This window comes from Protopterus annectens, chromosome 5.part1, assembly GCF_019279795.1.
Source record: "Protopterus annectens isolate FY-2018-M chromosome 5.part1, PAN1.0, whole genome shotgun sequence".
In the NCBI taxonomy this organism is placed as follows: domain Eukaryota; kingdom Metazoa; phylum Chordata; order Ceratodontiformes; family Protopteridae; genus Protopterus; species Protopterus annectens.
The window spans coordinates 173,462,776-173,481,218 of record NC_056736.1 but is presented as its reverse complement, the minus strand read 5'-3'; positions in this window follow the sequence as shown (position 1 = coordinate 173,481,218).

The window sequence follows — 18,443 nt, the reverse complement described above, 5'->3', positions numbered from 1 at the left end:
TGGATAGCCAAGATAGTCTTTCTCAGTATGTTGATTACATGCATATTTTGTACATAGCAGGATTGTGGATGTTCTTGTAAATACTCATTTTGGAATGTTTTTTTTTTCCTTTAGTGTTGAAATTCATGCATTCAAAACAGTGATATTGTATTCCTACTTGTTGCTCTGCTTGAGAAACTGGGTATCAATGAATGATTCTATTGCAGATGTGTGTGCATTTCTGATGGCTGTCATGAGCCATGTTTCAATTGCATAACCTGCATCACCCAGTAGATGGCCTTGTGGACCACCATCAATGTGCCATTTGTGTGAGTCATGATAACTGTCTGGGTTGTCTGCACAGACATTGAGGATGATCCCTTGGGCATTACAGACAACCTGGCAGTTGACTGAGTGGAATCTCTTCCAGCTGATGTATTTCCTTCCTTGCTCACCAGGTGTTGCTTTTATTTCTATGTGAATGCTACCTATGGCCTCAAGATTTCATAGAAGTATACTACAGAACAACATTCCTGTATTGCTCTTGCTCTCTGTTCTGGTGTGCTAGCATAGCATTGAGACACTGGTGCAATATTCTGGAGGCTAAGGCCTGTGACACCCCTATTATATCCCCTGTGGGTCTCTGGAATGTACCAGTAGCTAATGACCTTAATGCTACACATACCTTAGATTTCACTAGTATAGGTTTTTCTCAATTTCCCCTGAATCTGAGGTGGGGGCAGCAAACGTCACAGAGTTTCTGCAGTGCTTCCCTAACAATGCTTTATTGTTCTACTATTTCAATGTAATGCAGTCCATGATATGGTACACATGGTCTGAATACCCTTCTTTTCCTTGGATGAGGTCTATAATCAACAGCATAGAAATGAGCCTGTTGCACATACACATGCAAGAGAACACAGCAGCAGCCCCTAACATTACATTTTTTTCTAAATGTGGTGCTGGCTGTCTCCCAATAGGTTTTGGTGTTCATGGCAAACGGCTACATCTCAATACAGTTACTTTATAGCTTCCTGAATGCTTATACCATTTTGGATTGGTTCATTAGCCTGTAATTCAGCTAATTATGCTTTCGTTAGCATACTCTGCTGTTTACCTTTGTTTGACAGCTCTACACAACTTGTAGAACTGTTTAATAAAAAAAAACCTCTAGCTAGTATTTGCATGTCAGTAGCAGACAGGAAATTAGCCATTCACGAATACAGAGCTATATGTATTATACAATTCTTTCCTTTTGCTTTTTTATGAATTTCACTAATTTTTCTCATTTTATATTGTATATATATATATATATATATATATATATATATATCTACACACACACACACACACACACACACACACACACACACACACACACACACACACACACACATATATATGTATTATTTATTTGTTTCACTATTAGATTTTGATTCTAAAATGTCATTTAAGGTATTACATTTTGCTTCTAAATAAGTTATCACTAAGGAATATTGAGTATATATTTAATCTTTTGCAAAAGGTCATGACTAGGACTACATCTCATCAATGTTTTCCACTGTATCATTTGATTATACGTGCTACTCATTATTTAGACTTGTTAGTCAGCCTTCTTCAGTTCTGCATTTTAAAAAAAGATATGCTAACTGTTAGCTGATGTGTCTAGTTGAAATGTTTCATATAATGGTGTGTTATAGATCAGATGCATATCAACTATTAATTTAGTATTTGTCTCTAAAGTGTAAACAAAACACTGTCAATCTCTAAACGATATTTACAGAAAAAACTCTCTAAAACATTTGTTTATGATATACATGGGAAGCCTTTTTAATCATTTGAGAACAAATGTTATCATCTGACTCCGTATAGAACTGTTCCTGGTCATCATATTACCAACATCTATAGAAGTGTCTCCATACCAACCAGCAATGCAACCATCTCTTTTATCAGCATTGATATAAACATATATTCAAAAATGTTGGCTTAAGGTTATGGCTATGTTATTCCTGAACAATGCCATGTAGTTTGGTGTTATCAGATAGAGATCTAGTACAAATCACATGGATTTTGACAAAGCCTATGGCTCAGTGGTTTGTGAGTTTATATGGGCCAAGGCTAGCATATCTCAATGGAATTCCTAGAAACACTGAAAGCTCAATGTAGTCATCTTATGTTACAAATATTGACAAGGAATACCTTGTCCTTCTAATTTAAATTGGTAAGTGGTGCAATGCTGAGAGTCCCTAATCCCTTTCATCATTTGTGCTGCAGAAAGATTAGCCCAATAGGTTAAATACAATGTAAGAAATGAGGGCTATGCATATGAAACATTGAAGAAAAATATTAATTGTAGTTGACATCCAGAAACTAGGTGTATCCATACCTGCCATAAAATATACCCAGATGCAGTTTGGCTGAATATCTGTACATAAAGTCATATCAGTAAAAACAGAAGCTCTCTCCATGACAAGAGACAGGTAGGACAAATGTGAAGGGATGAAGCTTTTCACAATTAAAGATGCAATTGGGAATATAAATGTTCCAGACATGTATATTCATCATAAGCATCAGTGTGGGAACACTCCTTATAAATGTCAAGGTGCATATATTAAGCTGGATTAAATAAATATTCAGTTTAAGAAGAATGACACGACCTCAGCTATACTATGTCATATGTCAAATACCTATTCAACATGTATGTGATATGTTAAGTGAGATCAGGGTATTCTGGATAAGCTGCTAAATTGCAGAAAGATAAGTATTACATGGGAATACCAAAATATGCTTTAAAAGGCACATCGAATGGGTGGCATTCCAAGAAATTGGCACTTATGTAAGTTTATCTGCACTTGTTAAATTTCTTAAGAGGTAGGTAAAAATCTACCAGTGTAGGCAAACCATATCCACTCCTTAGAAGACCATCTCAGCCATAATGCTGACTAAAGTGGATCCTATGCCTAGAGACATCTTTCATGCAGTTGGGATTTACATAGAGTTTGGATAACAAGGAATATACCTCTACATTTTTACTTTGTGACTGCATCCTAAAATAATGTGAAACCCACCTATACGAGGCAACAATTCACCAAGTGTGATTTCAAGACAAAATAATAGATGCATGTAGGTACTCTCAGTTATAAATTGACTGTAGAGGAAACAAAGGAGATTTCAATAAGTTAATTATTAGACAGTTTTGCAGCACTTACTAGAGGGTGCAATTGTATTATGAACATCTCAAGTCTGCTATTCATCCGATACATGGAAGGAAGAAGGAAGTCTAATAGTTCACCTTATAGCTCATTTGCCTGTATAATTAAAAGGTTAGCTGATACATTGCAGAAGGGGACATAACCACTTAGGGCTAAATATATGTAAATATTCTGATATATAACTTACCAAATGGGAAATACCACAAAGTCTTATTATTATAGTATAGCATCAAGGTGATAGAGATTACAGGTATTCTGATAAAGAGAAGTGAATGCTCTGGAGAAGAATTTGAAACATAAAGATAGACATTTTTTGGTTAGACGATCCCATTTAGTTGTATTAATGACAGTAATTTGTTATTGACAAAGGCAAAATATGTTTGATTGAAAAAAATATATGTGAAGACAATAATATACTCAATACTCACTAAAATGTTAAAATTATTAGGGAATGCCAAATGATTCTGATGCATGAGATGTTACACTCAGAGAATGTAAAAATTCTCAAAATCATAAGCTAACTATCACACTAATATCCTATCTAATTGGGACTCCATTCATAGAACAGAAATTACCATTATTTTAAATAGAATAGTTAACTTTTTACTATAAATCTATTGAGGCGCTCTTTTTACACCTGTTCTATATAGTTAAGAGGTATATGTTGACTGAATGGAAATTAATGAACCCAAGTCAAAGTTGAATGACTTTCAAGGTTTCATGAGAAATAATTTGAATGAACTGTTTATTTTGTCCATTAAGGCAAACAAGATGTTACCAGGCTCTGTTGCATAATCTTATTCATATAATAAAAACAAACTGACTCACACTTATATTTTCCACATAATGACAAGAAGAAATGACCTTTAGAAATGCACATACAGTGTAAATCGTAGTTATAGTATGTGTTGATGAATATTTTTCTGTTTTTTTTTTCATTGTGTGCATTTTTTCATAGTTTTATATAGTGTTATGTTACATTTCTAAGCATTTCCCTCTGAAGAGTGTACTTATATAAATTTATTATTGTTTATTTCCAGTTTGATAAATATCCTATTTTACTGATGTTGACTTGATCTTCAGCAGTTTTGAAAAGAAATGTTAATTTTTTTCAGTGTAAAATGAATAATATTTTTCATAAGAAAGGAATAATCTTTGGATGTGCTTGGAAGTTGACTGCTTGAGATAGAAATACAGTAAGTTTTGCTTCACTCTATTGGCAGGAACATATTTTGAATTTAATGTATGTTTATCACCACTGTATAAATAAGAGTAAGTGTGTTTTGTTGAATGCTATTTGGCTTTTTTCCTGAAAGGCAGTTTCAGGGAAGAAATGGTGTTGCCCTTTCAACACATGTTGTGTGACCAAGAAAGTTGCTGTACATATATATATATATATATATATATATATATATATATGTTTTAATGGATGTGGGGGGGTTTTCCCCTGAAAAAAAATAATACTGTTTGTTAAATATGGCTTTCAGTGTTTCATTTTATTTTATTTTTTGCTGTTATGTCTCTCAGACAGAAAGCTTCAGCCAATAATTAAGAATGCATAAAAAGGTAGTAAGTAAGTTGTTTTCTTAAACTTGGAGTTCATTTGCTTGCCAACCAGACTTGATTATTTGTAATCCTTATGATTTTAGACTTCCTGCAAATTTAGATGCATTGTGAGATGTTTTTAAGAGGAAAATAATTCTGCATACCCATGCTAAGGATTGTGTCCCTTCGTTTTTCTGTTCCAAGCTTGCTGCATTTGGGATGGAAGAGGACACTTGTTACACTGTAGCCTTCTTGATGTTGTATAGCACAGGCCAGAGCAAAGCAGCACATAGCAACTTAGAACTGTGTAACATGTCAATCTAGTAATGTAATACTGCATCACTAAAAAAATTAATCACTGAAGTAAGATTCAGACAGACAAAATGCACTGCTGTATTCATTCTCAGTAATCATGGTTCATTAATATTTAATTTTCCTCAAATGCATGTCTAAGCCCTCAGGTCTTCATCAATCCCATGGCACATGGAAGAAGGATAAATACACGCCTTTATGCATACCCATTACTGCAATACTTCTTATATGTGTGGAGCTGAGCATGACTCTTTTACAGACTGATGAAATTAACATATTATGAAAGATAATATAATTGCCATCTTTCTCTGTAAAGTGATTCCTGAAGTGTTTTCGCAAAGTTTAAGAATATTACAGTTAAGGATATGGCATGCAGTGAAAGTAAAAGAAAAAAAAGCCTAATCTTCAAAATAAAGAGAAGCATAGCGTGAAGAGATGAAATTGTTCTGTAAACACCAGACGTGTAATACAGCTGACTGATCAATTTGCCCATGAGTACAGTCCAGAGTGTTGGAAAAGCAGCACAAAAAAATGAGCATTGAGAATATGTTAATAAAACTCACAAGAAAAAAGCAGACAAGAACCAAAAAAAAAATTGTGACATAGAACATTAAGCAATGTGAGATATGACTAGTGATTCAGAGCTTTTCTCACAGTTTTTATGCAAATAATGAAACAGAACTCTTCACCATTGTATATTTAGTCTCCACATATGATAAATAAGAGGTATTCATTGTTTGCTCAGTGAAGAGAACATTCATGAATACTCTAGTGCTTGTTCTAATTAAAGTACAAAATAAAGTTAACAGTTCAACTGTCTATGTATATAGAAATTGCTGAAACTACAACTCAGAACTGCAGAGTATGACAGAAACATAATGTACTTATACATACTGGACTGAAACTGAGACAGAAAAATGTGAGCAAACGAATGTAGACTATACTACCTGTGTGTGCTCAAGTGTTTCCACTATGATATTCTCTCTGAAATTTATGTACAGTTACTTGACTGTACTTGTACCCTTGAACTGTACTTTCTTAGATGCATTTAACTTAATTAATTGATTAATTTATGTATCAATTTACTTTTAACCAGGGTAGCAAACTGATTTCAATGGATCAATTGCAGCTTTTGTCTTGGCTTACAAATTTAGATAGTAGCCATGATTTCAATGGAGCAATTGCAGCTTTTGTCTTGGCATACAAATTTAGGTAGTAGCCATATATATTAATTCAGTATAAAGGTAGCTGTTTAGTAGCATGTACATGTTAACATACATGTGATGTCAGCATAGTGGCATTAGTTGAATAATTTTTATTTTACTTTATCTATAGTTTCTAACTGATACAGGTAAATTGAGGCTCTCTCTTATATATTTTACACTGTTATTTTCAAGCATTTATAGCCCTGAATTCTACTTGATGAAATGTGGTATATTCTATGATATGTGAAGGAATCTTCTCTGCTCTCATAGAGTACCTTCTTTCATACCTAATATTCATCCTCTTATCCGATACTCCCAGTGTTTTTGTCCAGCTTATTATTATTCTTCAACTCATTTGCAAACAATCAGTTTTAGCTATCATTTTGGGGAACACTTTTCTCCACAGGAGTATTTCCTTCTAACAATTTATATAGTACCTCGGTTGTGAACTCCTTAACAAAAAAATTCGAGTAAGGGAATATGTCTAAGGCAAAACAACAAAAATGATTATGGCTTATGTGATATCTTGCCTATAATAACATGTTTATTTTCGGTTTATGGCTAAGGAGAAGGGAACACTGGGGCATGGAATGCTAACAACACATCCTCCGTGGGCAGAAAAAAAAGGCACAACAAATAATACTGGAAAGGAGAATGCTGTATGGATGGCAAGTTTTATTTTACTGAAAGTGCTTGTTCATTCACTAGCTGACAGAATGTGATTAATCAAAGAAGTGTCGTATAAGTGTAAAACAGATGAAAGGTGATATGGCAAGATCACATTCAGATGACAAGTTACAATAAGCACAAAAGCAAGGTGGATCAGTTTCCTCATTTTGCTTACAGTACTCATGGCTCATGTTCATCAACACAGTACAGGAGGCTATAATGATGAGATGTTAATGTGCATCATCATGCACTCTTAGTTTATTATTATTATTTTTTTAAAGGTAGATGGACAGTACAACAGTGAGCAATTTTTAATCATGACCAGTTACAGGAATACATAAAGAAGATTAGAGATACATGTGAAGAAACAGAAAAGATAACTGCAAGAAAAAAATATCAATGTACAGCACAGGGGTTACGATCAGGTTTCTGATCATAATAAAATCATTATGTATCTGATACTTTGATGTCAAGAGATTCAGGCAGTCATGAGAGTCTTTTGTGCTCACACTGGCATCCCTCCAATGGCATTTTTTCCATTTTGTGTACTATCCCACCTCCTGGTATTGACCTGAGTACTTTCATTCCATCAAGAGCAACCTATGCCACCCTATCTGTCCATCTCTGCTCCTCTGTATATACTGCCTGGGAATACAATCACTGACATGCATGGTCATGTGATATGTCTACATCTTCCTGGCTACAGCACTCTCATTGATGACCTCTCTTAACCACAGTGGTTTGAGCTATTTAGGAACCACTGCCTCCCCTCTAAAACGTGGATGCACCTCACCTTTTCTGACTATGGCTACAAGCACCCGAGCTACTAGTTGAAGTTGGGTCATTTATTTGTAATAAGAGTATTATCCTCCTCTGCCACTGGCAAATGCTAAGAATCAACAAATTAGTAGGCAGTGCAGCATGACATTAAGAATGGGGCTATAACTATTCATTTCATACAATATTGTTTGTTGGCCACTCAGTCTATAGTGTTGAAACTATTGGAAAAGTGGCTTAAGGTGGTGTTATGTTAATGGATGTCTATTCATTGAACTTGTATGCATGAGTTATGCAATGATATGTCCATTATTGCCTCCTGCCTCAGATGACATAGAATTTGTATATCTATCTGGGAATCTAAAGAATGCATGACATTGCAGGTGCTTCACAGTTTATGTAAAAATGAAGAAATGTAGTTCCATGTTTGTAAGAATCTGTCTTATAATCTACCAAAAATGATGAACTGCCAGTATTTAGGAAAGGATTACAATTAATAACCTGTTTTGCAAATGTGTTTGAAGTGTACCTAGATGTAAAAGGTTTTTGTATAAACTTGAATTTAAAGTTGTTTCTTAAAGCTCAAAGCATGGGTAAATATAGACAGCTCTGAAATCCCTCTAAATTCTTTCTACCTTGGCACTCTGCAACAACAGCTTTCAAGAGCATTTTAACATAAATTAATACAAAAGAAATCCATTACACAAAAAGATTCATCTTGGGAATCATTTACACCTACACTAAGTGTACACTCTTCTGAATAAATAAACAACACAACTGTTCTGCGTAAACAGACAACACAAGCATAATTCACATCTTCTTCTTCCTAATTTTAGTTTTCCTAATGATTTTCTTCCAGCCTTTAACTATTGAGGGATTCATAAAGGTTACCATGAAATGTAGACTACATGCACAATTAGTGGAATTTTTCTCAGTGACAAGAAAGCACAAAAATGTGGTAGGGATGTTCTTGAATACAGATTGTGTGCACTTAGTGTAGACACTATAGAAGCTGGCCTTTGGTCCTCTGGTTTAAAAGCCCATGTTTGTGCTTGTTTCCTGCCTTTCCTGTAACTAGTCTAGTTCAGATACAGATTTGCTATATCCAGAACTGTTTGTATGCTTCTGAGCCCCCCAAACCTTTCTGTGTTCGATAGAAGCCTCCTATCTTATCAGTGGGAGTGGTAAGCACTAGGCAGACTATCTACCACAAGAGGAGTGGCTCCTGGACCAGAAATTGTAGTTTATTGGCCATTTGGGCAGTTTTTCCATCCCTTTCAACTTTCTGGTTTAAAAGCCTGTGTTTGCGTGGCAGCAAGATGAGGTAGACTATTACTGGTGCCAGAAAGTCTGCTCTTCAGTTTTTCACTTAGATCTTGCTAGTTCTTTCTCTCTTGAACTTCCAATAGCCTAATCGCTTTGCATTTAAACAGGTTTTTGTAGCTATTATTGTAGCACACCTAAGTGCCATCAGCACTAGTGTTCTTCATGGAAATAGCTCCAGTACTTAGTAGTTATGACCACCCCTCCTGGCATGAGTAAAGGGCAGTTCCCTGTGGTTTCTCCTATAAACCTGGTGCACTTGGGCATTCTGAGGCAATGTAACAACTGCCTCATGTACACAGACAACCCTCTCCTCTTACCGCCCAACACTCAGACTTGTGAGAGATGCACTTATATCACCAAATTGGAAGCTTTACACTCTCTAGCCAAGACCGGACTAGCAGGTCAAGAGGAGAAGGTCAACACCTGCACCACACCACATGGAACACATAGCCCTTTATAACACCCACTATCATAGCTCTCACATAAAAACACAAATCACACATAAAAACACAAACCACACACCCACCTTTGCATAGGGTCTCAATAGAAATGTACCCAAACAGAAGAAACCTCCACGACAGAAACGCACTTGACCACCACAACACAGCACAAACCATAGGACACATAGCTCACCTCAACAGTGTGGCCCTCAACCCAAGTCCCTAAGGCTAAACACCTTGCCCAATACACTAATCAGAGCTGACTTGAGGCACACAGATGTCCCACTCACTAGGTTGAATAGGAGAAGGTAACAGTCAGCCGTCTATCAGGTGCCAGAATCCGACACATAACACATGCACTCAGGTCACTCCACAACAAGTACAAGTATGACTCGGCTATTGTCCATGTGGGTGTGAATGACCTGAGATACACCTCCCTGGACTACGTGAAAAGAGACATGGTGGAGCTCCCGGATTATGTGGCCCAGGCAGGTATGACACTAACCCTGAGCAGTATCCTACCATCACCCAGAATGATACTGCAGTACAAACAAAAAATGAGTGACTTCAACATTTGGCTAAGTTTCTGGTGTCATTCTAAGGGGATCCAGTATCTTGGGATGACATGATTGACAGACCTCAATGCTTTGCCAGAGACGGCCTGCATCTGTCACCCCTGAGTTTCCGGGTACTGGCTAAGGCTCTTACCACCCCTATAATGCCTTTTTTAAGCGATGTTCCAAAGACCAAATTACCACTGCAACAGGTATAAATACATGCAATCTGAGGCTCATGCTGCTCAATGCTAGAAGTCTAAATCTCAAGATGCACTCACTCAAAGCACTCCTCAGAATGGAGAACATCAACATTTGTGATGTTACAGAGACCTAGTTTAAGGAGACAGTCACCAGGGCTGTGGATGAAGATAAGGCAGTGCATACAGCCTACCTCGATCTGGCCAAGACCTTTGATACCATTCTTCACTGAGGAGTTATTGATAAACTCACCAAACTAGGCACCAACCCCTATATCACTAGGTGAGTTGCAAACTGGCTCACAGATAGAACATACAGTGTGAAAGTAGCAGACTCCAAGTCAGACTACTGACCAGTCATGAGTGGAGTCCCACAGGGATTGGTCCTGGGTCCACTCCTGTTCAGCATCTACTTTGCATAAGTGCAGGCCAACACAAAGGGACTCTGGCTGACCAAGTTCACAGATGACTGCAAACTGGGAGCCATTATTAACTCCACAAGTGATGCAGACGTCCTACAGAAATGACTCACTGAGACCAATGACTTTTGTCAAAACCATGGCCTTAAGCTTAACACCAAAAAATGTGTAGTTATCTCCTTTGGTAAAAACTGAGTTCCCACTAATTATCATGTCGATGGGAGCCCACTGAACACTGAAGGCATTATAAGAGATCTGGGGACACAGGTTGACAGCAACCTTTCCTTCGACCACCACATTGTCACTGTGGTCAGAAAGTCCTTATACATGGCACATCTCATTACCATGGGTTTTGCATCCGGGAAGAAAGAGGTCATCTCTCTCTACTCTTCCCTCATTAGACCAATCATTGAGTATAATGCCCCATTTGGCATGTACCTCACTAGACACCTGCAACAGCTGGAAAGACCACAGAAGTACCCCATGAAGAGGATCCTAGGTATTAAACACATGTCCTACATGGACAGACTCAAAAGACTCCAGATATTCTCTGTCTCATATCGCCTACTTAGAGGTGATCTCTGCTTTACTTACAAAGCCATGTCTGACTGAGGTCTGTTAGAAATGCTACATTTAAAGAAATCCCAATCCCTCCACACCACATGCTCGAGAGACCTCAACCTCATTACCATAATCAACAGAACATGCAGGAGGGACTGGTTGCTCACACAGAGACTGCCCATGCTCTGGAATAGACTTTCCATACATGTCAATCAGAAGACCTCACTGTCCCTCTTCAAGAGAAATCTTGATGAGTGGATGGGTAATATAAAGTTCTCCCCAGGGATCACTCCAGTGGCTCTACTTGATAGAGACACTAGGAACTAATGTCAGGGTCACAGTGCCAGAGCACTTCTATGGGCTAGGCTTGTAAAGGCTCCAGGGCCATTAGACTAGCACACACCTATGAACCTATCACCCCATGAACATACAGTGAATGTAAAGTTCTGATTCCTAAATAAATTGGTATGATTTTTTTTTTACTTCTAATGTAACAATTTCTTAATATAAATATATTTTAAATGTATCACCTTCCCCACCTTAAATAGAAGCCATATATTGATATCTAGTAGAACTACAACAAGACAGGCTCTTAATGACAAATTCCTGGGAAGCCAAGCATTTTCCTGCCATTGTTTCCCAGTTTGTGAGTACTTAGTTAAATTTTTTCAATACAAATATATGATGGACATGTTCTGTATTCCTTATTCGGATGAAACATTCTATACTCACTGCTTATGAAAAGCAAGTTTAATGTATCATAGCAAGCTGTCAGTGTTAGAGGTTTGTAAAACTTTAATTCAATAAATATTCATAACAGTCTACACTCTGATCCCATATGAGAAGTCTTAGTTAAACCTTCAGGAAAATATATCTGGACCATCAAGCCCTCTCTCAATCAAATGGCCCATCTGTTTATATAGATCAGAGTTAGAGCAAACTGTGACTGTCTGTCACTCAGGTAAACTTTATTTTCACTTTTTTACTTTAACCCTATTGTACCAGATCACTAAGTTACCCAGTGTTTTAGAGCAATGAATATCACTGAAGACATGACATTCACTTCTGTAAGTGAGACAAACCCACAGGAAATCTCTGTCCCCTTAAGGCAAGTGCTCCTTAGAGCCTCTGGTCTCTATGAGGAATTCAGCTATGGAAATGTGTATCGAGAACTGAACTTGCTGTGGAAATGCTGCATTACTCCTCTCCTCCACTGCACCAGTTCCAACAAGTGTCTGAGCCATTAATCAAATTTCAGTCACCTAGGTCATAGTCATGATTTTATGCATTTATATTAACAGAGCTGACTGGAATTTTACTTCTTACTAAATGCAACTCAAAATAGGCATATTCTGCACATGTACTGGATTTCTTATCCAAAACAAAAATCATAAATGCATCTTTAACAGAAACTAAATATAATGGAACATGGCCGACTGTTAATGTCAAATGCTCATAAGAGGTTGCATTGGCATCTCTGCAAATAAAGGCCACGTCAGTCCCATTTTCAGAGTGCATCGGAAAACTTGCATGGAGTTATTCATCAACATGCATGTATAAAATACAACCATGATGCCAATTTGTTATCACTGTCAAATGTATGTAAAAAGCACATGTCATGTCTTCTCTGAAAGTTCTTAAAAAGCTTTCAGTAAATTATACCTGGACATTATAGTACAAAATTTATTTAACACTGCAACTATGCACTTAGGGATTCAAATGCAGATTAGAGTAGAGTGTTTTGATCCCAAGTCATTATCTCTACTAAAACAGGAAATGCTGATAATGGCATATTTTTCAGTAACAAAAATGTTCCCTTTAATGTAAAATTGGTATGATTTTTCAGCAGTTATCTTCGATCATGGTGGCATTTCAAGGAGTTATTTAGAGCCTATCTGCTTATGCTGTAATGTGCTGGGCCAAGGTATGGGCAACATGCTTCCTTAAATGTTAAGGTTCTGAAAATATCTTTTTTCCCCCTTGAGAATCTTTTTAGGTGAGGTCAAATTAACAGACACCTTAAACAACAATCTGTAGATAACAAACACCTGCAGCCTTAAAAAAATAAGAAAAAGTCTTTCAACTTTATTTAGCTCACTGAACAATGAGGTGGCACATCCATTTCATAAGTCAAACTTCAACAGTGGACTTAGAAAAAAACAAGTTTGGGCATGATGTCTTAGTGTATTAGCCAAAGAGGGTAAAGATCATTCTGACCCAGCTTCAGATAAACTCATTTCAATTGTGATTTTAAAGTGCTTATTTCTATACTAGCTAAAAAATTGACAAAGGCATTGCCAAAGTTGTTGATTATGAATCACTGTGACTTTGTGGATGGGAGGCAAACACTTGACAAATTTAATAGAACAATGATAATCCAGAGGGAAGCAGAATGCAAGAAAATACAACTATTGATGGCGGTTCTTGATACAAGGAAAGTATTTGATAGCGCCAGCTGACATTTTATGAGTAGGGCAATGTAAGGAAGCATTTGCCTTCCTGATAAACTAATAGGGTAATTTAGGAGGATATATGGCTCAGACGTAAGAGTTAAGGTGGGACAGCTCCTCTCCAACAAGTTGTATTTGAACAGAGAAACCAGGTAGATATGCTGTTTTTTCCTGTTGTTGTTTGCTTTATATTTAAAGCTATTATCAAAGAAGATAAGGGACTCATAAATTCATGGATATAATTGTTATAGTGATCAAGAAAAGTTAGCTTTGTTTGAAGATAATACTAGTTTTAACTTGATAAATCCAGAATAGTATAGGTCAGCATCGTGGAATATTTTGAGACAGCTTTTTGTAATATAAAATTAATAAGATAAAACAAAGACAACAGCAATAAATGATGTACCAAAACATGAATTTGATCAGCAGCACCCATATTTATAGGGATATGATGAAGTATTTAGGTGTATGGATTAAAAAGGGTTTTGTCATGACAGCTAAGGATATGTGGGAAGGCACCAAAGAAATGTTAAAATTAAAATAAACTGGAAGCTTTTGATTATGGATATGGATAGTAATATGCAAACAGTTAAAATATTGCAGTCCCTGTAGTTTTATATACAGGTCAGGCATATTTTTATTAACCAGAGGAGAATATGCAGACCAGAATTAATAAAGCGTTGAAAAATATCTATGGCACGGGAGGAGGGCAAGTGTGACAAGCTGATCCTCCCAATAGGCCAAGGTGATTTATGATTACCTGATTTGAATGGATGTTTAGAGCTATGCAGTTAATGCTTATATACATAATGTGAGCAGAAGGTTATTAATGAAAGTAGAAAATGGTGATGATTTAACAGGGAGGGGCAGATTGAAAAATAAGGAGAAAGTGTGGTACTTTGGATGCAGATCATTGCGGAAAATAACAATCATTGGTAATATTGTATGGAGAATGATATATAGAGAATGATGAAATTTGTGATCACAAGGGATCACCAGTTCCAACAGCTCAAAAATAGATGCAAGAAAAACAGATTTAGCTTTGATCATTGAAATTGCTACACGCAGCGATTACAAAGTGTTATGCAAAGCGACACACAAAGTCATAAAATACCAGGATATAAATGCAGAAATGAGACCAATGTGAAAGAAAGATATTCAAACAGTTCCAGCAGTAGTATGGGGCAACAGATCTAATAAAAATAATGTACAGTCATACTTAGGTATGGTACCAAGACATGTAACCCCTAATGAATTAGAAAGGACATACTGAGAAGAACATTCTTGCCTAACATCAAAGACTGAAACAATATTAACTTCATGAACTCTAATTGTACCTTGGCTTAAGAAGAGGACCCATTCCTGTCATAGTATTGGAAATCCAAAGGAAATGGAAAAATTAAACCAAGAGAAAATATTATATTCATGAAGTTTCAGAAAGTTTTCTAAGAACTAAACCAACACAGGAACAGAGAAAAAAGATTTTGCCAATGGGGTCAATGTAAGAAGAGCTATAGAAAGCAGTCAAGAGGTAGCTAGAATTTACTGGAGTTAACTGACAAAGGAACCAATGCATAACAGTAAAAAAATAGAAAGGGAAAAGTAACAGGCCTGGATGAGACCAAGCAGAAGCTTGTACTGTAGGTTAGAGACTACATTCAATATCAGTAATTGATATTAAAGTATAGACAAAGAGAATGTGATGGGAAGTGCAACTGAAAAATCTTTTCTGACGGAGATTTTAGTCGAGTCTACAACACAAGCTGCTATCCACACCTTGAACCAACCTTAAAAAAACATTACTACAAAACAGATGTTAAATCTCTAGTATCAGAATTCCCATCTCTCTTCTATACTCTCTGCTAACCAAGAAGACAACAGCAAGAGTTTTTAAAACAATCAACCAGACAGACATGCTATTCCGAAATTAAAATTTGATGGAACCACCAGTAACTGTGATAATCTGAAGAAAAGCAAGCTAAGCAGTTTCCCCTCACCCTACCTAAAATGGTCACATCCATCAGATACATATTTTTACAATTGTCTGCAAAGCAATTTCCTTGTCAAGGCACACTTTATGACCTTGACCCAATATGTACATCTCCCTCACTGCTGTTATCAGGTTCCAGTCCCCAATTAGAGCTAAGATTCCTTCTTGAAAACTTGTGATATTCATTAGCATATCCCTTATTTCAGACTACAAAGGCACTTGAGGTATGTCAATTAAACAAATGTAAACATGTTCCCTTGCCACAATCCTTTAACTACCACATAATGTCTGTCAGGATTTTACATTTTTATCTTTGCAATGAAGCCAGGCCACATCTGAAACACTAGGGCCACTCCTTTCTTTCTTTCTTTCTTTCTTTCTTTCTTTCTCTTTCTTTCTTTCTCTTTCTTTCTTTCTTTCTCATAAGAAGATTAATTCACCATTCAGTTTTTATCCATACCTAGCAAGCTTCAAAAATTTGTTCTTCATAAAGTGCGTTTTTTTGCACACAAATAATCTGAGGGGAAAGTATTTTTATATAAGAAAACACCATAGATTCCTTAACTGGGTAAACTAACTCATTGACAATCCAGGAAAATAAATGGTCCAGTAACAGTATGTTAGTGCATTTTTCTGTTACAGAACCCACCAAGCTGGCATCTTTCTATATTACTTTACCCAATACACATATTTTAAGCAAGTAAGTATTTCTAGGGGAAGGATTTCCTTAACATACTTCACTGGAGTTAGCCTCTTCTGACTTTCTCATGTTCAGTGATTTCCAATTTTTCACTAATTCTGCCTTCTTTTATCTGTGTCTAAGGTTTAAATGAACACAAACAACTGATCATGAATGCAGATCACACTTTCAAGCAATGCACCCCATTGTTCAATCCTCCCACTAATCAACAACACTTTATTATTAATAATGTTATATTTAAATAATCATGTACATTTTATTTAACAATACTTACCTTCGTTTTTATAAATCAAAAAAGCTCAACTTAGACAACGTTTTTCAACTTTACCACCCCCACCAAAACATTGAAACTGCATGAACTATATACAAATGCATACTTTTAATAACAGTCAAAAATGCAATAGTCTGCATATCTCTTTTCCTGCTCTTTTTATTTATTTACTTATTTATTTATTTATGTCTGCTTTCAACTTAGACAACTTTTATCACCCCCCCCCACCAAAACATTGAAACTGCATGAACTACATACAAATGCATATTTTAATAACAGTGGAACATGCAGTAGTCTACATATCTCTTTTCCTGATTTTTATTTAGTTAGTTGTTTGTTTATTTTTTGCTAATACCTCCAGTAAGTATTCAGAAGGTCTGCAAGACCCACCTCAACATCCCACTATTTCATTCTGACCCATATCTGTGGCCAGTGAGGAGATTAAGTACTCTGGTGCAGGCATAGGCATCATACTGCTTCTGGGGAGTATGCCATAACACCCTTCCAACTAGAAACAACCTTGTGAGTTTCACAGTTGCTATGTACCACAGATTTATGCAAGCTTCCACACATGTGCAACCTCCTGACCTAGTAATATACTACTCACCATACTCTTAATGCAACTGTTGTACTGAGTCTAGGCAGCCTGCCCCCCCCCCCAGAAGGTTCATAGGTTCACAGAAGATTACTAGACTAATGGCTCAATATTCTTTACAAGCCTAGCTGATATAACCCACGTTTACCAGTATATGGCCCCTAGTGCCAAGAGGGTAGCATGGGTTTCTGCCTATCTCTTGAGTGTTTTACACATTTTACAGATTTTACATACTGACCTTATCCATAAGGGACATAGGCTCCACCCAAGGTTTGAATTTTCAATTCCCCCAGCCATCAATCTGGATCGGTCTTGAAAAGGGCCAGGGAAGGACTCTCCTTAAGGTGAATGAGAAGCCTACTACAAAGAAGGGGCAATCTCTGGGACATGTGTCTGTCTTTCCAGCATGGTCTGTTTGATTCCCTAAGTTTAGATCTTGAGAATGGGTGACCCTCATACTGTTTGTCTTGTGGATATGTAGCAGCTCTATCAAGTCTGGATTTATGAGTGCCTTGTAGGTCAGGCATAGATCACTCTCTTAATATTTGATTGGAGACAGAGTAAAGAGAATGGGCTTTCAGTCCATCCATGTAGAACATGTTGTTAATACCCTGCATTTTCTTAGTGAGGAAGTGCTGGGGACACTCCAGCTGTTGTAAGTGCCTAGTCAAATACATTCCAAATGGTGCATTGTACTCAATTGTTAATCTAATGAGGGCTGTGTACAGTGGGATTATGATCTCCCTGGATCTGGATGCCATACCTTTAATTATAAGTTGTACCACACAGAATGACTTCCTCGCCATTGCAGATACATGATGGTTAAATTTCAGGCTACCATCTACATATGAACCTAGATTCCTCACCTCTGAGTCTACTATTATGGGTATGTTGCTAATGTTGTACTTAGCAGGGGTATTTGATTTCCCAAAAGGTATGGTAATACATTTCTTCAGATTTAGCTTCATGCAGTGGTTCTGATACCAATCATTTGCCTGAGTTGAACCTTACTGAAGGATATTTACATCACTGGGGGATTAAATGATTGCTTCCAGCTTGCAGTCATCTGCAAACTTTGTAATCCAGAGGCCTTCCGTATTGTCCTCAGCATCCGAGAAGTACATTCTGCACTACCTTCAAAGGCTTTGGTTGAGCTTTTAAAATTCAGAGATGACTGCAGTTGGAAACAACTCTGAAACCAAATCAAGCTGACAGGAATATGACCAATATCCATCTAC